Source organism: Macaca mulatta, chromosome 4, assembly GCF_049350105.2.
Source record: "Macaca mulatta isolate MMU2019108-1 chromosome 4, T2T-MMU8v2.0, whole genome shotgun sequence".
Classification (NCBI taxonomy): Eukaryota; Metazoa; Chordata; class Mammalia; order Primates; family Cercopithecidae; genus Macaca; species Macaca mulatta.
The window spans coordinates 155,801,213-155,819,500 of record NC_133409.1 but is presented as its reverse complement, the minus strand read 5'-3'; the positions used below and the strand labels follow the sequence as shown (position 1 = coordinate 155,819,500).

The window sequence follows — 18,288 nt, the reverse complement described above, 5'->3', positions numbered from 1 at the left end:
CTTTATTCTTATTGCTCTACTGTTCCTTTGTATGGAAAACAACTATTTATCTTTTCTATTGTTGATGGACTTTGGACTGTTTTCAGTTTGGAACTAATATGTCTAGAATAGTTTTGTTTCCTACAAGTGAACCCTGATTCATTTGTTTTACATGAATCTATTCTGCCATGCTTTGGTCCACACATACGAATGAGGAGAAAAAAAAAGATTGAAGCCATCACAGGTCTCTGTTCATTTTATTCTAAGCAAAACAAGAATTGATTCAATAAATTCAGTTCATATTAATATTAATCACAGCAAGTTTCCTTTTGTGCTGATTTAAGCATGAAAAGTCTGTTATTTCTTTAGTACTTAACTCCCTTCAAACTAGAGTTCTGAAGGAATCTAATTAAAATGTTATATGCCTGTTAAAATGTGTAGACCAAATAAGAGGGACATGATATGACTGTGGAAACACCTTCTATCACAACTTATATTTTCCTTTAAATTTGTATTTAGTCATTTCATAACTTGACACGATTTTTAAAGGTTTATGTGACTGATACTCATTTTAACAAGGAAGTTTAAATAACAGACTCCTCAGTTAAATATGGAATCTGGTTCTCTTACTCCAAACTCAGCTTAATACTCCCCTCAGAGCAGACTCCCTTTCGTTGAACCATGGGATTTCTTATAGTTGATTTTATTAATATTTCCATAGCAAAGCAATATTTCTTCACTCCCCCTTACCCTGCCTTCACTCTTCTCTTCACCCCTCTCCTCTCCTCCGTTCAGATGTCACAATTGACCCCTCTGTCATCGTTCTCTTCCCTCCTCTGCCCACTCTCCCTTTTCTCCTCTTCCTCTACCTCTGTTTCTTCTTTAGAAAATTAGATTAAGACTCTCTAAGCGGGGTAGACAAAATCACTCTCAGGTCTTAGGAAAACACTGTTATTGAGATATTAAGGTCAAAATGTACAAGGGAGAAAAAGAAAATCTGCTGAATTGACTAAATTTAGAGCAACGGGGGAAGCCCCTTTGTCGGCCAAAACTCAAACCAGATTCTGAGCCTAAAAGACTTAACAATGTCACAACGAAGTGACACAGAGGAGACTTTTCTACATAATTTTTCGCTCCCTCCACCTAAGACACAAATCAGCGGAAGCGATTCCGTGCCTGGAATTCCCCTACGAACACTGTAATTCACCGAGGAGCTTTGGGCTCCGGGAAGTCCGAACATCCCGGATTAGGGGAGAGTTGGCCATGACTCCCCGTCGGTACCGGCTAGGTTTGGTACCAGCTAGGTTTGGTACCAGCTATGGCGAGTACAGAAACCTGGCCGGTCCTGGGGCAGGCAGGCGCTCGCCAGATGTTATTCGACTGACTGGATATTTGCTGGAAACGTTAATGCTTATGCGATGAGGACTCTCTCTAATTGCAGTGCTCTCAATTACCAAAGATGTTCTGACTTCCTTTCCTAGAATTCTCATTTCACCTTAGCATTTCCAAAAAACTCACCAAAGACAAACGTTTGCACCCATCACCTGACACGTGATTTCACCAATATATCCAAGTCAGCCATTATACAGCTGTAGTCGTGGCCGAGTGGTTAAGGCGATGGACTAGAAATCCATTGGGGTCTCCCCGCGCAGGTTCGAATCCTGCCGACTACGGAATGTTTTTTGCTCCAAGTGAACAAACTTAATCAACCCATCGGTTTGACAGTGTGAAATTACCTAACAAGGAAATCCTTACCACCCATTTCCTACCACAAGGGTGCAAACTTCTTGACTGTCCTGATGCCTCGCTCATTCAAACCTCTACCGCCACTGGGTTCCCATCGTGCCAGGGATCCCGACATTAATTCTTATTTGTCTAAAAGTAAGCAATATTTTCTATGAGCAAAACGCAGGTCTTGGCGATGCTGCCTCACTTCCTGTCTTCGAACCCCGTGCCTCGAATTTTCCTCATGGAATTGCGCCAGTGAAGAAAACAAATATAAGGTATCTCTCATCTTTGTGTTCACAAATATGCCTCATTTGGAAAACTAGGGCTGGGCGCGGTGGCTTACGCCTGTAATCCCAGCACTTTGGGAGGTCGAGGCGGGCGGATCGCTTGAGGTCAGTTCAAGGCCAGCCTGGCCAACATGGCGAAACCCCGTCTCCACTAAAAATACAAAACTTAGCCAGGCATGGTGGCGCGCGCCTGTAATCCCAGCTACTAGGGAGACGAAGGCAGGAGAATCGCTTGAACCCGGGAGGTGGAGGTTACAGTGAGCCAAGGTCGCACCACTGCACTCCAGCCTGGACAACATAGAGACTCTGTCATAGAGACAACGTAGAGACAACATTGAGACTCTGTCTCAAAAAAAAAAAAAAAAAAGGTAGGTCAGCCCCCTCAATTTGAATTTGTCTGATATTTCCTCTGAGTTATATTCAGGTTATTCTGGCAGGAATACCACAGAAGTGAAGCGAAGTCCTTTACCGTTCTTCAAATCCAGAGGCACATGATGTTAATTAGTACTGATACTCACAACTGTGATGAATTCAGATGATGTCTATTAAGTCTCTCCACTGTCAATTTACCTTTGGTATTGCTCATTACGTGATTTATGTAGCTTACTTATTTTGCATTATATTTGGTTATTTTGAAAAGTGTAAGTTAAAGGAAGAAGAAATTGAAGAAGTGCATTGAACTCTGGTGGCTTTTCGGTGAAGCCACCGTTGAAGTCTGTAATGGAGGAATACCCTTCTTGCATATAAAATAAATCTGGAATGTTAATCAACATTTTAATTTAATTTTTAATTATTACCATTATGTTATTTAAATGTTAGTGTTTAAAATGTAAAAGGATTGATATTGATATTATTGTGCAGCAGAGTTATGCACAATTATTTCTTCAGTCACTCTACCTCACATTTGAAATAATATGTAGATGCTCACTTTCAGCTATAATTGAACATCATTTGTCTCTGTTTCTTCTTTTATTTACTGACCATATCCAAAATGTGTATATGCATAAGTGGAAATTAAAATTAAAATACTCCATTCCCAATAGCAGCAAACATTTTAGAGTCTGAAAATAAATCTAACTGCCAGGCTTAGTGGCTCACGCCTGTAATCCCAGCACTTCGGGAGGCCGAGGGGGGTGGATCACGAGGTCAGGAGTTCAAGACGAGCCTGACTAATATGGTGAAATCCCGTCTCTACTAAAAATACAAAAATTAACCGGGCGTGGTGGCATGATCCTATAATCCCAGCTACTCAGAAGGCTGAGGCAGGAGAATCACTTGAACCCGGGAGGCAGAGGTTGCAGTAAGTGGAGATCATGCCATTGCACTCCAGCCTGGGCGACAGGGCGAGACTCTGTCTCAAAATAATAATAATAAATTAATTAATTAATTAATTAATTTAATTAAATAAAAATAAATCTAGCAAAAGATATGCAAGAAATCTACACTTAAAACTATAAAACGTTGCTGGTGGAAATTAAATGGAGGAAGTTGAGGAAAAATAACATATTTATGTCTTGTTAGACTCAATTTCATCAAGATGAAAACTATTTCCAAATTAATCAATAGGTTCAATGAATCCCAATCAAGTTCTGAGCCTGTATTTTTTAAAGTTTAGCAGTTTCAAAAATATATTTAAAAGGTAAAGCAACTTTAGAAAACAAGAAAAACTCTAGTTTACAGATTCAAAGAGAGGAAAAAATAGAGAAAATAAAAAGAAAATATTAAAGAAGATAGTAAAGTTGGAGGACTTATACAACATGTATATCATGACTTATTGCAAATACAATTAAGAGTTATTAATTATTTATAAATATTAACACTTTTTAAATTTAAATTTTATTTTTAATGGATACCAAACATTATCTTCACTGCTATGGTATCACCTTGGCCAGGCTGAACTACATTCCCCAGAATTTCTTTTTCTGTGTGTCTCTGGTTAGGATGGTCCCCAAGAGATATTCTTGCAGAAGATTTGAGAAAGAAAGCTAAGTAGCAGTCATTTTGTAGCTCATGCTAACTCACCTGCTGACTTATCTTGTCACATGGCAGTATTTGTGCCTGCAACTAACTACCCCACCTTCCTGTGGGTTCTCCTTCAACCTCTGTAATTTCTGAACCGAATGTTTGTGTTTAGCTTCAAGCAAAGGACCCTGTCTTCTATAGAATACTACAACACCAAGGAGAGGCAACAAGAGCTGACACGGATTTCAGTTCATCCTGTGGGGCTCCCAGTTCATGCTTGTGGGTTCCAGCTTGTTCTATTATTCCTCACTTTACCTCCTTCTTCCTTTCTTGATAATCTGCCCCACAGTCTTTATAATGCTGAAGCTTGAAGTGCATCCCAGTGGTTCTGCTTCTTTTATTGAATCCTGACTGCTACATATCAATGACTCAACTAAATGATCAAAAGCTTGAACAAACATTTTATAAAAGAAGATATTCATGTATCTAATAACCAATTTTTCATGGGCCTGTTGCAATTGTTGACTCTCACAGTGTTAATTATGAATAAAATTAGCTGCAATAAAGTGTATAGTCAAGAAAAGGATCATGGAGGACAAGGATCAGTAAACACAACTCAAAGGAAAGGATGATATCCCACCAGGATTTAAAATCAAATTGGTCATTTTTCAGACCAGTGCCAAAAGGACTCCTGTTTCTTCCCCATGGTAAAGTAATAGAAACCAGACTTACCCTATCACCTTAAACAACTGGAAAACTGTACAAAGTATATGTAACAACTTTTTTCAGACAGACAATAGGCAGTGACTAATTTTGATACCTGGGAAAAGGGAACAAATGAGAAAGAAATTGCCCTATTTACTGCCTATAATCAGATTAAGAGGAACATTTCAAAATGATAAAGAGGTCAATACACCAAGAAGCCACAATAACCCTACATGTATGCACCTACAAATAGTGCTTCAAAATATGTGTAGCGAAACCTGCTAAACTGCAAGGAGACATAGAAAAATTACTCAATTATAGTTGGAAATTATATTATTATTATTATTATTATTTTTGAGACAGAGTCTTGCTCTGTTGCCTAGGCTGGAGTGCAGTGGTGCGATCTGGAGTGCAGTGGTGCGATCTCGGCTCACTGCAACCTCTGCCTCCCAGGTTCAAGTGATTCTCCTGCCTCAGTCTCCCAAGTAGCTGGGATTACAGGTGCCCACCACCATGCCCAGCTAATTTTTGTATTTTTAGTAGAGACGGGGTTTCGTTATGGTGGTCAGGCTGTTCTCAAATTCCTGACCTCAGGTGATCCACCCACCTCGGCCTCCCAAAGTGCTGGGATTACAGGTGTGAGCCACTGTGCCAGGCTGATAGTTGGAAATGTTAACACTTCTTTCTCAGTAATTGATAGAACAAATAGTCTGAAAATTCAGTACGAATACAGAAGATTTGAACCACATTACCACAAATTTGACCTCATTAACATGTATAGAACGCTCTTCTTAGCAATAACAGAAAATTTTCTTGTCAAGTGCTTATAGAATACTTACCAAGACAGACCTTATTTTGGGCTAAAAAATAAGTCACTGTAAGCTCAAAAGGACTCAAATTACAGAAAGTATATTTTCTGACCACAACAGAATTAAACCAGAAATCAATTAACAGAAATTAAACAAAATAGCCTAAAACCAAATAATATATCACAAGGGAAATTTAAATTATTTTGAACTAAATAAAAATGAAAACAAAATATAAAAAAATACAGCTAAAGCTTTTCATAGAAAAAAAGCTTATATTATAGAAGAAAAAAGTGGCCAGGTACTAGGGCTCATGCCTGTAATCCCAGCACTTTGGGAGACTGAGGCAAGAGGATTGCTTGAGCCCAGGGATTTGAGACCAGCCTGGGCAACATGGCGAGACCGGTCTCTACCAGAAGAACAGGAAAGGAAGGAAGGAAGGAAGGGAGGGAGGGAGGGAGGGAGGGAGGGAGGGAGGAAGGAAGGAAGGGAGGGAGGAAGGAAGGAAGGAAGGAAGGAAGGAAGGAAGGAAGGAAGGAAGGAAGGAAGGAAGGAAGGAAGGAGAAGGAAGGAAGGAAGGAGAAGGAAGGAAGGAAAGAAGAGAGAGGAGAGAGAGAGAGAATGAGAGAGGAAGGAAGGAAGGAAGGAGAAGGAAGGAAGGAAAGAAGAGAGAGGAGAGAGAGAGAAAGAGAGGAAGGAAGGAAGGGAGGGAGGGAGGGAGGGAGAAAGAGAGAGGAAAGAGAAAGAGAGAGAGGAAGGAAGGAAGGAAGGGAGGGAGGAAGGGAGGGAGAGAGGGAGGGAAGGAGGGAGAAGCCGGGCTAGGGGCTGGCGGGTGCCTGTAGTCCCCAGCTACTCAGCAGGCTGAGGTGGGAAGAATGCTTGAGCTGGGGAAGTGGAGGTTGCAGCAAGCAGAGATTATGCCACTACACCCCAGCTGTCCCCCAGCCTGGGGGACGGAGCCAGACCCTATTAAAAAAAAATAATTGTCTATCAATCATCTATAGTTTCACCTTAAGAAACTAGAAAAATAAGAGTAAATTAAATTCAAATTAAAAGTAAATGTAATTAAATTAAAAGTAAATGGAAGAGAACAAATATTAAAGAGCAAAAGGGAATGAAATAGAAAAACAATAGAGAAGATCAATGAAATCCAAAAACCAGTGCTTTGAAAAGATGAATAGTATCAATAAATCTCCAGTCAGACTGGTCAGAAAATAAATGCAGCAGGAAAGAAAGAGGGAACATTTACCCAGATTATACAAAAAATAAAAGAATATTTTGGATAATATGCCAATTAAATTGACAAATTAGATGAAATATATCAATTTCTCAAAAGATAGAAACTACTAAAGCCCACTCAAGAAATAATCTGAATCGTAATATAACTATTAAAAATATAATTTATAATTATAAAATTTATAATTTAAAACCTCTCAAAAAGAAAACTCCAGGCCTAGATGGCTTCATTGGTAGATTCTACCAAACCTTTAAAGAGGAAATAATATCATGTCTACGTAAACTTTTCCAGAAACTGGAAAAGTAGAGAACACTTTCCTACTCAGTTTATGAATTGAATATTAGTTGACATCAAAACTTGGGGGGGATGAAGGGAAACAAAGAATATAACTGTATCTGTTTCCACTGAACTGTACACTTAAAAATGGTAAAAATGGTAAATTAAACATATATATTTTACCTCAATAAAATAAGCTACTGTAAAAAATAAAAAATGAAATAGCCCTACCTCAGCAAAAACAAAGCAAACAAACCAAACACCAGATCACAGTTGGAGGGGAAAAAAAATTTGCAAACCAATGTTCCTCATGGAAATAGGTGTAAATATTCTTAACAAGTGTTAGCAAATTGAATCAGCAATTTTTAAAAAGGATGATATGCTGTGACCAAGTGGGATTTATCCTTTGAATGCTGAGGGGACTGTGCCTTTCTGTTCTTAAAGGTGCCATTTTCCATCTCTATAAGGAAAGAGTAATAGATACAGAGTAAGATACTTTGATTTCAATACTCAGTAGCCCTGTGAATTACAAACTTCTCTTATCTGAACATTTTTCTTATTGTAAAAGTGGGTGGCAGCACCTCATGGAACTGTTATGAGAGTTACATGAGGTCCTGAATATGAAGGCGTTTTCTAAAATGTGAAATTTAGAATAGTTAGATGGTATCATTTTTTTTTTACTGGTTCAATATCCATGCCACACCACTCCGTATTTCTTCAAACAGATAACAAGGTACTACAATCATCTTGTAGTCTTAAGGAAGTGTGGGAACACTTTAAGTAGAAATACAAATAAGTACTTATACTTTGCTTGAAAATTTGAAAGAGAGAAGAGCTAAAAGAAGAAAACGATGAGGAGCTGTGATTCAACACCTCGGATAAATTAGTATTAACTTTTTTGTTTTTACACAACCAGGTTTTAAATGCATAAATATGCAATGGCATATTTTAGCCTGTTTTTCCACTTTTAATTTTCCAGTTACATAAATATTGCAGTACCTGTTTTTCTATTTTTAATTTTCCAATTACATAAATAATGCAGATTATTTTTATGACAAATGTAAAGAATACAAACGTAATCGAAATTGATATTTTAATCTCTCACATTCCATTTTGCTGTTTTATTAGATTGGTGAGTGTCCCTTCGGATGTTTTTAATGGACTTTAATTTGGGGGTTCATTCGATATAAATAGAACTATTTATGTTCGCTATTTTGTGTATTAAAGTTTACACATATTTTCCAAATAAAACGATAAGAATCTAATTCTTTAACAGCTGCATGGTACCCTATGACAGGAATGCATCACACCGTTCCCTTACTGGTTAGCATATTTATATGCTATATACAAACAATGCCACAGTGGACATCTTTGCATTGTAACCATTTAAATCATGTAAATCACCAGCTGTTTTCGCCCAGTTTCCACTTCGATCAAAGTGCTGATTTCACACAAGTTATGCAATCTTCCACTCTGTCTTCAATTACCTACGAGTGTCCAGGACTATCGAAAGACGGGATGTTCAAAGGCAATGGATGAGTGGGGGCCATAAGTTAGAGTCTCACTCCACTTCGTAATTAGCAAAGTTTAGTTCCATCTGCAGAGACTCCACTGCCAGAGCTCAGATCACAGCCTACTTTCGGGCGCCGACGGGAGCTCGCTCACCGTTTACTAACGTGAAGTTTGTATTGTTTGCTTGGAACGCTGATGCTGCTCATCCTCACGCGGGAGGACTCTCATTCCAGTGCTCTTGTCCAGGTGGCACAGGAAGTTGGCTTTTTTTTTTTTTAAACCAAACTCTCGTTGTATCTGAAAGTTTACATTCAACTCACAAAGCCAATTTTCTTGTACCAATACGGTAGTTATCCTGATTTGCATTTTTTCATGTCTGTAACGTGAAAAAAAAACGTGGTGAGGCCGTGTAGTCGTGGCCGAGTGGTTAAGGCGACGGACTAGAAATCCACTGGGGTCTCCCCGCACAGGTTCGAATCCTGCCGACTACGAGCTAACAAGAGAAGGTTTAGAAGAAGGAAATTTAAACCAACTCAGGTATTGCGAATTGAGTTTGGTACTTCCCCGATCCTGAAACCCCCACACAATAATGGAGGGTGGAAGTTATTGACTACTTACTATTTTCATTAAGATTATGGGTGCCTTAATTAGTAGATACCTAATCATTTTCCCTTTAGCGGAACCTTTGCACGGTTTTCTGGGACGCCTTGCGTTTCCCTGCCTTCCAAATCCTCTTGAAGCCTATACTTGTTACAAGTGTTGATAGTGCTTTCCTCTTCATGGAAATTTAGTCCTAGTCTGAGGTCCAAGTCTGTGGTCAGTTATCAGTTTCTGTGGAATCAGTGGTTCAACTGCTTTTGTCACCCGGTCTCGCTGGTTGCAAATGACTAGAAACACTGTCAGAGATATCGACACCATCACAATCAAAAAAGCAGGCTGTCCTGACAGACCCCGTCGTTTCGACTGAGGCGGCATATTAAAGTGTAAATTCGCCAAGTATAATCAATTTAGTACAATACAAACTTAGACTTAAAACAGTGGACGAGAGTACTTCAGTTTATGAGAGGTAGTCAAAAAAGATAGTCTCAGGTCTTCCTCGTTAGTATAGTGGTGAGTATCCCCGCCTGTCACGCGGGAGACCGGGGTTCGATTCCCCGACGGGGAGAAAAGCAGCTTTTTGCATCTTTTGCCCACTGATGGCCCCTACCTGGCTCTGAGGGCAGAGCTGCGGTGGGACCCACTTGCCATTCCTTCTTAACTGTCATTGGACCCTCTCGACTTTCCTCACTCCTAAAACCAGCTGCTCTGATCACAGAAACATTCCAGGCAATTCTGAAAACTCAAAGTCACAGTTAGTTTAAGGCCCTAAGGAGAATCTAGGTTTAAATGACACAAAATGTACTTATTAAAAGTTATCGAGAATACAGTTGTCTAGCATCTGCCTCTTATTTGCATGGTCAAAAAGCTCATGTAAATGTTCAAATCCTCCATCCTTCTAGACATGAAATCCTGGAACGAAGATATTGACATGGTCCAGCTGGGGGATTGTGTATGCTCCAGCTGCACTAGCTGACCTGGGCAACTCCAAATTATAGAATCCACAAGATGTCAATCAAACGTATGAGGGAAGATGACGAAGCGGCCACAGACTTTTGAGGAGATTCCCACGTTTCAGGAACACATGAGGAATGTCAACATTGCTACTTTCAACAATATCTGAAGCTTCAGGCAATGTGTTAGTGAATGTATGTCCGATTTAAAATAAAAATCGAGCTTCCTGAAAGGTGGGGGTGGGGGGGGGACTTAAAAAGCCATAGCAATCAGGACAATGTGATACTTGCTCAGGGGGTGTAAATTGGCTCAACCACTTGCGAGAATGACTTAGCATTATATATTAAAGCTTGAATGTATACATGTACTGTGACTCTGCAATTCCACTCGTAAGTATATCTCTCCAACAAAAATATTTATTTATATTCACTGAAATACATGTACAAGTATATTCATGGCAGCACTAGTTGTAATGGCCAAACTGGAAATAATCCAAATGTCTCTGTGAAAGTGTTGGACTTTAAGAAGCGCCTTGACATCAGGGGCTGATTTCAAAGAGTGGAGAAAGTGGAAAGTTACTTGTCAGAACAAGAGCAAGGGCATTTAGGGGTTGCTAAGACAGAGGAAACTCAGAATAAAAGTGGCCAAGAGGGGTGAGAACATTCCTGTATTTGGCACCCTGCTAGCTTCTCTTTTGTTCCATTCCTTCCATCTCCTGGCCTTTCTCCTCTCTTCCGTTTTCTTGTTTTTCCGTATCTTTTCTTCTCCTCCCTAGACCTTTTCTTCCCAACTTTCTTCTGTATGAGAACCAAAGTACTGAGTGTCTGAAGTTACACCTTGTTTCCTGAATGTACTGTAAAGCCCAGATAAGTGTTCTTGGTCTTTGAATGTGCTGGAGAAGATAGGAAGAATAGACTGGGGCCAGAGAACTTCACCTGGAATTTTTCTAAACTGTAAGATGAAGGCATTTAACAAAATCAATAGAATAAAAATAATAAGGGCTTGGCAGTCAGAGGTTAGCTTTAACATCCACTTCCTGTGGTTTAATAAACCTTTCCCATTCTTGGGCTCTCGAATTTTCAGGCCGAGAAGATACAATGTGTGTGGTACTGTCTACAAACCAACCATTTATATTGAAGTTAGAATCACAGTTGTTGTTATTATTGCTGCAAAACAGGTAATGCCTTATTGCTGTTGAATGACAGACAGTCCCTAAACTTGGGGTAACAAAACACTGAATACACAATAGGCAAAATCTTCACACCCCAGACAAGCAACTTAGACTTATCTACAGAGAAAACTCCATGGAGTCTGACTTCAATTCTCAGAGTTTGTCGGTGAGGAAAAGAGAATTGCCTTCCTCAAATTAGGATTAACGTTAGGTGGATTAACGTTAGGTGGTGTTTACACCACAATAGATTCTCTCTTACTGGAGACACAGTTGTCTCTGGTGTTGGAGGAGGAGGTTAATGGACTCAAAGAGGCAAACTATAAGGCAAGGTTACCTACAATGATGACAGATAGAACGCAGAGCACAAGGCAGGGTTACCAAAGGAGATGACACAACTGTAATCCAGGAGACTCAGTTGCCTTTGGGGTGCAATTAGAAAGAAACTATTTGGGAGAAGTCAGGCTAAAACCGTAGCCGGCAGGATTCGAACCTGCGCGGGGAAACCCCAATGGATTTCAAGTCCATCGCCTTAACCACTCGGCCACGACTACACAGCCGTATGGGGTTCTTGGTTACAGCTTTTGAAGATGTGAGTAGTGTGCCATTCTTGGGTAGTATAGTAAGTAGATACTACGGTAAAAGATGTTTTGGTGCCTGGTTACTAAGTCTAGTAACAAATAATTTTCTAGGTGCATTAAGAGCTTCCAGCTTTTAGATGAAATAAGTCATCCATAGTGAATTGGAATTCAGTTGAGAAATGTGGAGTTCAAAGGAGCATTCTAAGACAAGAGATTTGGATTTTCTCTCCCCCTAGAACCCCACTTGCTAGTCATGGTTGAGGCACCTGTTCACAGGTATTTGTGAGATACTAGCAGAAAGGGAGTTTGGAGCTGAGGGTCTGATCCTAGTAGCTTCACACCCTCAAATGACAATGGCACAGGAAACCTGCTAGAAGAAATTTGAAGGAATTATGACCTTGGAGTCATTTGCTTTTGCTTTCAGTATTGAATACTAAGCCAGAAGTATCTTCAACAGCTTTGAACTGCTTTGTCCTTTCTCTGGCTTAAAGAATTCGTTGAAACCCAATTTGAGCAGGGGTGCAGGATGAGAAGGGGCAGGGAGGACCTAGCCTTCGTGGACTCTCTGAAGAAAAAGTTGATGGGAAGGTCTCCATCCTCTCAGGAAAAGCTAACTCCTTTTCACCTTCCCCAGGGAGGAAAGCAGGCAGTCCCAGGAGCCAGGGGAATATGGAGAACCTTAGATAACATGTTTTCCAAAATTTTCCAGCTTGAGAACATTCTTTGTCCCTCCTAATGCAAAAGAGCTTGTGAATGCCACACTAAATCTAGCTATATTAATACCTTTTTTCCCCCTAGGATTAAAGACTGTTGGTTCAGGGAAACACTACAGAACCAGGCTTTTATTGTTTATTCTTTAATGGGGAATCTCAGGGATTACAGCTTTGAGTTCTGGGAATTGAAGTGCTTGACCAAAGTACCAACAAGTAGATTCAGACAGACTTTCAGATACAAATGGGAGAATTCCTTTACATTTGAGACCCTCAAATTCTCTTGCAGATACAGTTCTCCCACACTCGTTTTCATTTAGGGCAGACAAAAAGACAGTTGCTCCTGAAGTGAATTGCACTGTGTTGCTCAGAAAGATATGTTGATATCCTAACCTGTGGTACTTGTGAGTGTGACCTATTTGAAAACAGTCTTCGCTGATTTAATCAAGTTAAGAGGAGGTCACGCTGGATTCAGGTAGGCTCTAAATCCAGTAATCCAGTGACTATTGTCCTTATAGGAAATGGGAAATTTAGAGACACAGTCACCAGGACAAAAGCCATGTTGAGAGGGAGACAGAGTGGAGTATGCAATTACAAACCAAGAATGCCAAGGATTTTCTTCAATCATTAGGAGCAAGGAAAGAGGTCTCAGATTGTCCCTCAGAGCACCTAGAAAACAACCAACCCGGCCAAAATCTTGATTTTAGATTTCTGACTTCTAGAGCTGTGAGAGAATAAATCTGTCTTTTTAAGTTACCCAGTTTATGGTTGTTTGGGCAGTCTTAGGAAACTAATCAGCTCCCTTACCCATGTTCTTGGAACAAGATCCTTTCTGTTGCTGCCCTAGCACTTCTCCATTCCACCAGGAAGCTCGTGCAAATGGTGACTCACTTTTTTTTTTTTTCTCTTGAGATGGAGTCTAGCTCTGTTGCCAGGCTTGGAGTGCAGTGGCGGGACCTCGGCTCACTGCAACCTCCAACTCCCTGGTTCTAGCGATTCTCCTGTCTCAGCCTCTTGAGTAGCTGGGATTACAGGTATGCGCCACCATGTCCAGCTATTTTTTTTTTCCTGTATTTTTAGTAGAGACGGGGTTTCACCACATTGGACAGGTGATCTTGAACTCCTGGCCTCGTGATCTGCCCGCCTCGGCCTCCCAAAGTGCTGGGATTACAGGCGTTAGCCACCGCACCTGGCTAACTCACTTCATTTTGAAGAAAACTCAACTTAGCGAAACAATCCAAACTAAAAGAAATCATTTATGTTCAAAGACACTTATGATATTTTGTTATAATAATGAAATAATTAAAATAACAAACATTTCCAACAATGGGAGGGAAGATGATTATGTAATATAGGTTATATCTACCTGGAAAAATACTACCAATAAAAATGATATTTTGCAGCTCTTACTAGTGGATAGCAGAAATAAATAAATAAACTAACAGTATTTTTGAAAAGATTGTGATAGTTCAGGCGAGAAGCATGTGATATAATGTTAAGTGAAAAGAGGAGAATTTTAAAAATGCATATACTGTATAACCTCACGTAACATTTTTGCATTATACATATTTGGGAGATGTGGCAGAATACACCAATGCATTACTAGTTGTGTCTGGGTTGTAGGATCATAGGGTTTTTTTTTTCTTTGTTTTTCTATGCTGTGAAGCAAACATCATTATTTAGGTTTAAAAACGAAGGGCAGAAATAGCATTTTATTGCTGGAACAGGGAAAAAGTCGTCCCTAGATACAAGAACTTTGATGTTACTCAGTAGTCAAACATTTGGCTCAAGTGGTCACATTGTTCAAGGGGACTTCTGGTTAAAATGGTAGTGAAACCCAGGGCTTTATTTTTGCTTTCTTAAGATGCCCACAAGTTGGCAATAAAAGCAATTCAAAAAATGTGTAAACCTACAGTGATGAAGAGAGCATGAGAGCAAATAACGGATAGTACAAAACATTGTTTGCTTCCCAAATTAAAGTAGCTTGATGCAAGGGAAATTTACGAGTTTTTTTTTTTTTTTTTTTGAGATGGAGTTTCGCTCTTGTTGCCCAGGCTGGAGTGCAATGGCGTGATCTCGGCTCACCGCAACCTCTGCCTCCCGAGTTCTAGCTATTCTCCCGCCTCAGCCTCCCGAGTAGCTGGGATTACAGGCAGGCACCACCACGCCCGGCTAATTTTTTGTAATTTTAGTAGAGACGGGGTTTCTCCATGTTGGTTTGGCTGGTCTCAAACTCCCGACCTCAGGTGATCCGCCCGCCTCGGCCTGAGATTTATGTCTTACTCATGTAACAGTCGATTGCAGATTTTTGTGTCAGCAAAGAAAGAGGAACCTGTTTTTTTTTCCTTGTGGTGATTCAAGGTTCCAGGCCCCTTCCATCTTACGAATCTATTATCCCCTAAAGCTTGGGAAAGTGCACACTTCTTAAAGGTCTGGAGAAAAACATGCTACTTGCATTCATGATTTATTGATTATAACTAATCATATGGCCTCACTGAGGTGTAAGGAGTCTTGGTAAGTACAGACTTTGGCTGAGTAGCTTAGTCCCACAGACAACACTGTACTATGGAGGAGGAAACAGGAATTTAGGTGGATACCACAGTTATCAACAAAATTTAGGAGACAGAAGGGAGTTGGATAAATAGTAATTGAATTAGAGTGGATAAAGCTGAAACCTGTTTGCAAGGTGGGAAGCCAACAATAATAAAGTTGATATCACAGTTTCTTGGAAAGGCTTAAGAGTTGGAAGAACCTGCCGGATACGATGGCTCACGCCTGTAATCCCAGCCCTTTGGGAGGCCGAGGCAGGTGGATCACGAGGTCAGGAGTTTGAGACCAGCCTGACCAACATGGTGAAACCCCGTCTCTACTAAAAATACAAAAATTAGCCTGGCGTGGTGACACGTGCCTGTGATCCCGGCTACTTGGGAGGCTGAGGCACAAGAATTGCTTCAACCCAGGAGGTGGAGGTTGCAGTGAGCTGAGATCGTGCCATTGCACTCCAGCCTGGGCGACAGAGCAAAACTCCATCTCTAAAACAAACAAACAAGAAAAGAGTTGTTAGAATCATGTAACCTTAGGCTCATTAGTCTGTACTGCCCCTCCTTCACAGAGGGTTTACTTTGGGGAAAAAAAAGCTCCAGAGATGCTCTTGACTTAAGGATACCAGGTATAATTGAAATTGGGAGTGAAGCGCATATTGAAAATTGGGAGATGGAATGAAAGTCTCTATAGGACACTTGAAGCTCCCTTTCTGTTTCAGAAAGTATGGACAGCTAAGCTTTCTCTACCTCTAGCCCTAAACATGCAGAAGACTGAAAGACTCTGCTCCCCAAGAAAATTGACCATTATTAAGAAAACTGACCCATAGATATGGACATATCAAGGGTCTGGATTGAAATGGCCTATCATACACAATCGTTCTAGAATGAGGCCTATTTGTTTTACCATACCCATAGTACCAATTAGGTTTTGGGGTCTACCTCCTAAATATGACTGAACTGCTATGTGCCACCAGAAATTGGAGAAAACACAGGTACCAAGGCAAACAAATGAACGAAAGACAGCCTGGTAGAAATAGAGATAAATAGGTAACAGAAGCAAAAACAAAAACAAACCTCACAAAACAAAAACCTATCATTATTATTCTCAGGGAAATAAGAAAGCATTCTGTATATATGAGAATAATAAGATACTATTCTATTATTATTATTATCGTTTCAAGACAGGGTCTCACTCTGTGGCCCAGGCTGGAGTGCAGTGGTGCTATCATAGTTCACTAAGATGCTATTACTTTTTAAAGAGCATTAAGGGGAACAAGAACCCTTGAAAATAACAAATATGGGCATGGGGCGGGAGTATCTCAGCCAAGAAAATTATGTATGTGTTAGGGAAGCTCTGAGAGTATGGTTGTGGAAGTGCGCCACTATGGTTTGAATCCACAGGGTATACTGATCACCCTGCCCATGCTGAAGGTATTAAAATGCAAATTGAAGGTGAAGGTGTAAAAATCTCAATTCATTAAAAACAAAAATTTTCAGAAGGTGTCTGACCAGAAAGGAACCCCCAAGTTGCTGCAGGCAGAAGCTGAGACCGCTAAGTTATTTTCAAGACTGTCAGTAACCTTTTTCTCATGTTTCCATCATTCCCCTCCTTGGCAATCTCCACAAAGATGACAACTGAATCTTTATCTCCAGGCCCGACTTCTCTCCTGAGTCTTCCTAGTGGACAGGTCCACTTGAATGTACTACAGTTACATCAAAGGGCAACATCTAAAGGAGCAGAAGAAATGTGCTTTTCCCTTTGGCCACCATTCTAATTTTTAAAAAATATTTCCTTTTAATCCTCAATAAATATCTCCAAGGAATAATATTTAAAAAAAAAAAAAAAAGGAAAATAAGCCTGGGCAACATGGCAAAACCCCATATTCATGAAAAATACAAAAAAAATTAGCCAGGTGTGGTGGCGCACACCTGTAGTCCCAGCTACTTGAGGGGCTGAAGCAGGAGGCTTACTTGAGACTGGGAGGCTTAGGCTGCAGTAAGCTGAGATCACTCCAGCCTGGGTGACAAAGTGAGACCCTATCTCAAAAGATAAAAGAAAATAACAAATATGACAGAAAAAATTTTAACAGAAGGGTTAGAAGACAAAGTTGAGAACATTTCCCATAAAAAGGGACAAAAAAGAAAAATGGAAAAATAGAATAAAAGATAAGAAAATTAGAAGACAAATCTAGAAGTTTCGACAACATGTGATTGAAAGTTTCGTGGAAGACAACAAAGAAAATAGAGAGGGAAAACTATTAATGAATGCAATAAAATATTCTTTTCTCTCTCTTTTTTTTTTCTTTTTGAGATGGAGTTTTGCTCTTGTTGCCCAGGCTGAAGTGCAATAGTGCGATCATGGCTCACTGCAACCTCCACCTCCCAGTTTCAAGCGATTCTTGTGCCTCATCCTCCCAAGTAGCTGGGATTACAGGCATGCACCACCACGCCCAGCTAATTTTGTATTTGTAGTAGAGATGGAGTTTCTCCATGTTGGTCAGCCTGGTCTCGAACTCCTGACCTCAGGTGATCTGCCCACCTCCGCCTCCCAAAATGCTGGGATTACAGGCATAAGCCAGCACCCCCGGCCGTTTAAATTTTCTAAACCTAAAAAGGATCCAAAGGATCCACCTACTGCCCAGCACAATGAACCAAAACAAACAAACAAAAACAAAAACATGACAAAAAACAAGAATTATCCAGAGTGTCTATTTTAGAATGGCATTTAAATTCATCACCACACTGATAACAAGAAGACAACAGAGTAATGCTCACAGAATTCTAAGATAAAATTGTTTTCACACTAGAAATCCCTACCTGACCAAACTAAAATCATTTATGAAGTTTGAATAAATATATTTTCAGAAATGCATCATATTTTTTAGGTCATAAGCAGGAAACAGAGACCTCATGAGGACTCAAACTCCAGTGTCTTTCATGCAGGGAACTGGTTACAGAGGTGGTGGAAGATCAAAGAAGCCAACTGGGATGAGAGGTAGAAATCTGAACCCAAGAGGTGGGATCTCCCTCTGGAGCAGGCAGGTCTGGCAGGATCTGGAGCCATGGAGGAGACACAACTGCTGCCAGAAATGCTGCAAGTAACAGGGAAGGAAAGCAAGAAATATCCTGACTTTCTTCTTCTCTCTACCTCTCAATATTCCTTCATTGTCTTCTATTGGCTGAATTCAGGCAGAAGTCAGCGGCCATCAGTGGAAATGCAGTGGCAGGGGCCAGCCACTGGCA

General features: G+C 40.2%; 4 non-coding genes across 4 annotated transcripts; 3 read left to right on the top strand and 1 right to left on the bottom strand.

The window, feature by feature from the left end:
- Window positions 1-1,570: 1,570 nt before the first annotated feature.
- On the top strand, window positions 1,571-1,652 carry TRNAS-AGA (transfer RNA serine (anticodon AGA)). The gene has a single exon. It is a non-coding gene; the product is annotated as a tRNA-Ser (tRNA).
- A 7,249-nt stretch (window positions 1,653-8,901) lies between these two features.
- On the top strand, window positions 8,902-8,983 carry TRNAS-AGA (transfer RNA serine (anticodon AGA)). The gene has a single exon. It is a non-coding gene; the product is annotated as a tRNA-Ser (tRNA).
- A 602-nt stretch (window positions 8,984-9,585) lies between these two features.
- On the top strand, window positions 9,586-9,657 carry TRNAD-GUC (transfer RNA aspartic acid (anticodon GUC)). Its single transcript has one exon. It is a non-coding gene; the product is annotated as a tRNA-Asp (tRNA).
- Window positions 9,658-11,683: 2,026 nt separating this feature from the next.
- TRNAS-UGA (transfer RNA serine (anticodon UGA)) lies at window positions 11,684-11,765 on the bottom strand. The gene has a single exon. It is a non-coding gene; the product is annotated as a tRNA-Ser (tRNA).
- Window positions 11,766-18,288: the final 6,523 nt, after the last annotated feature.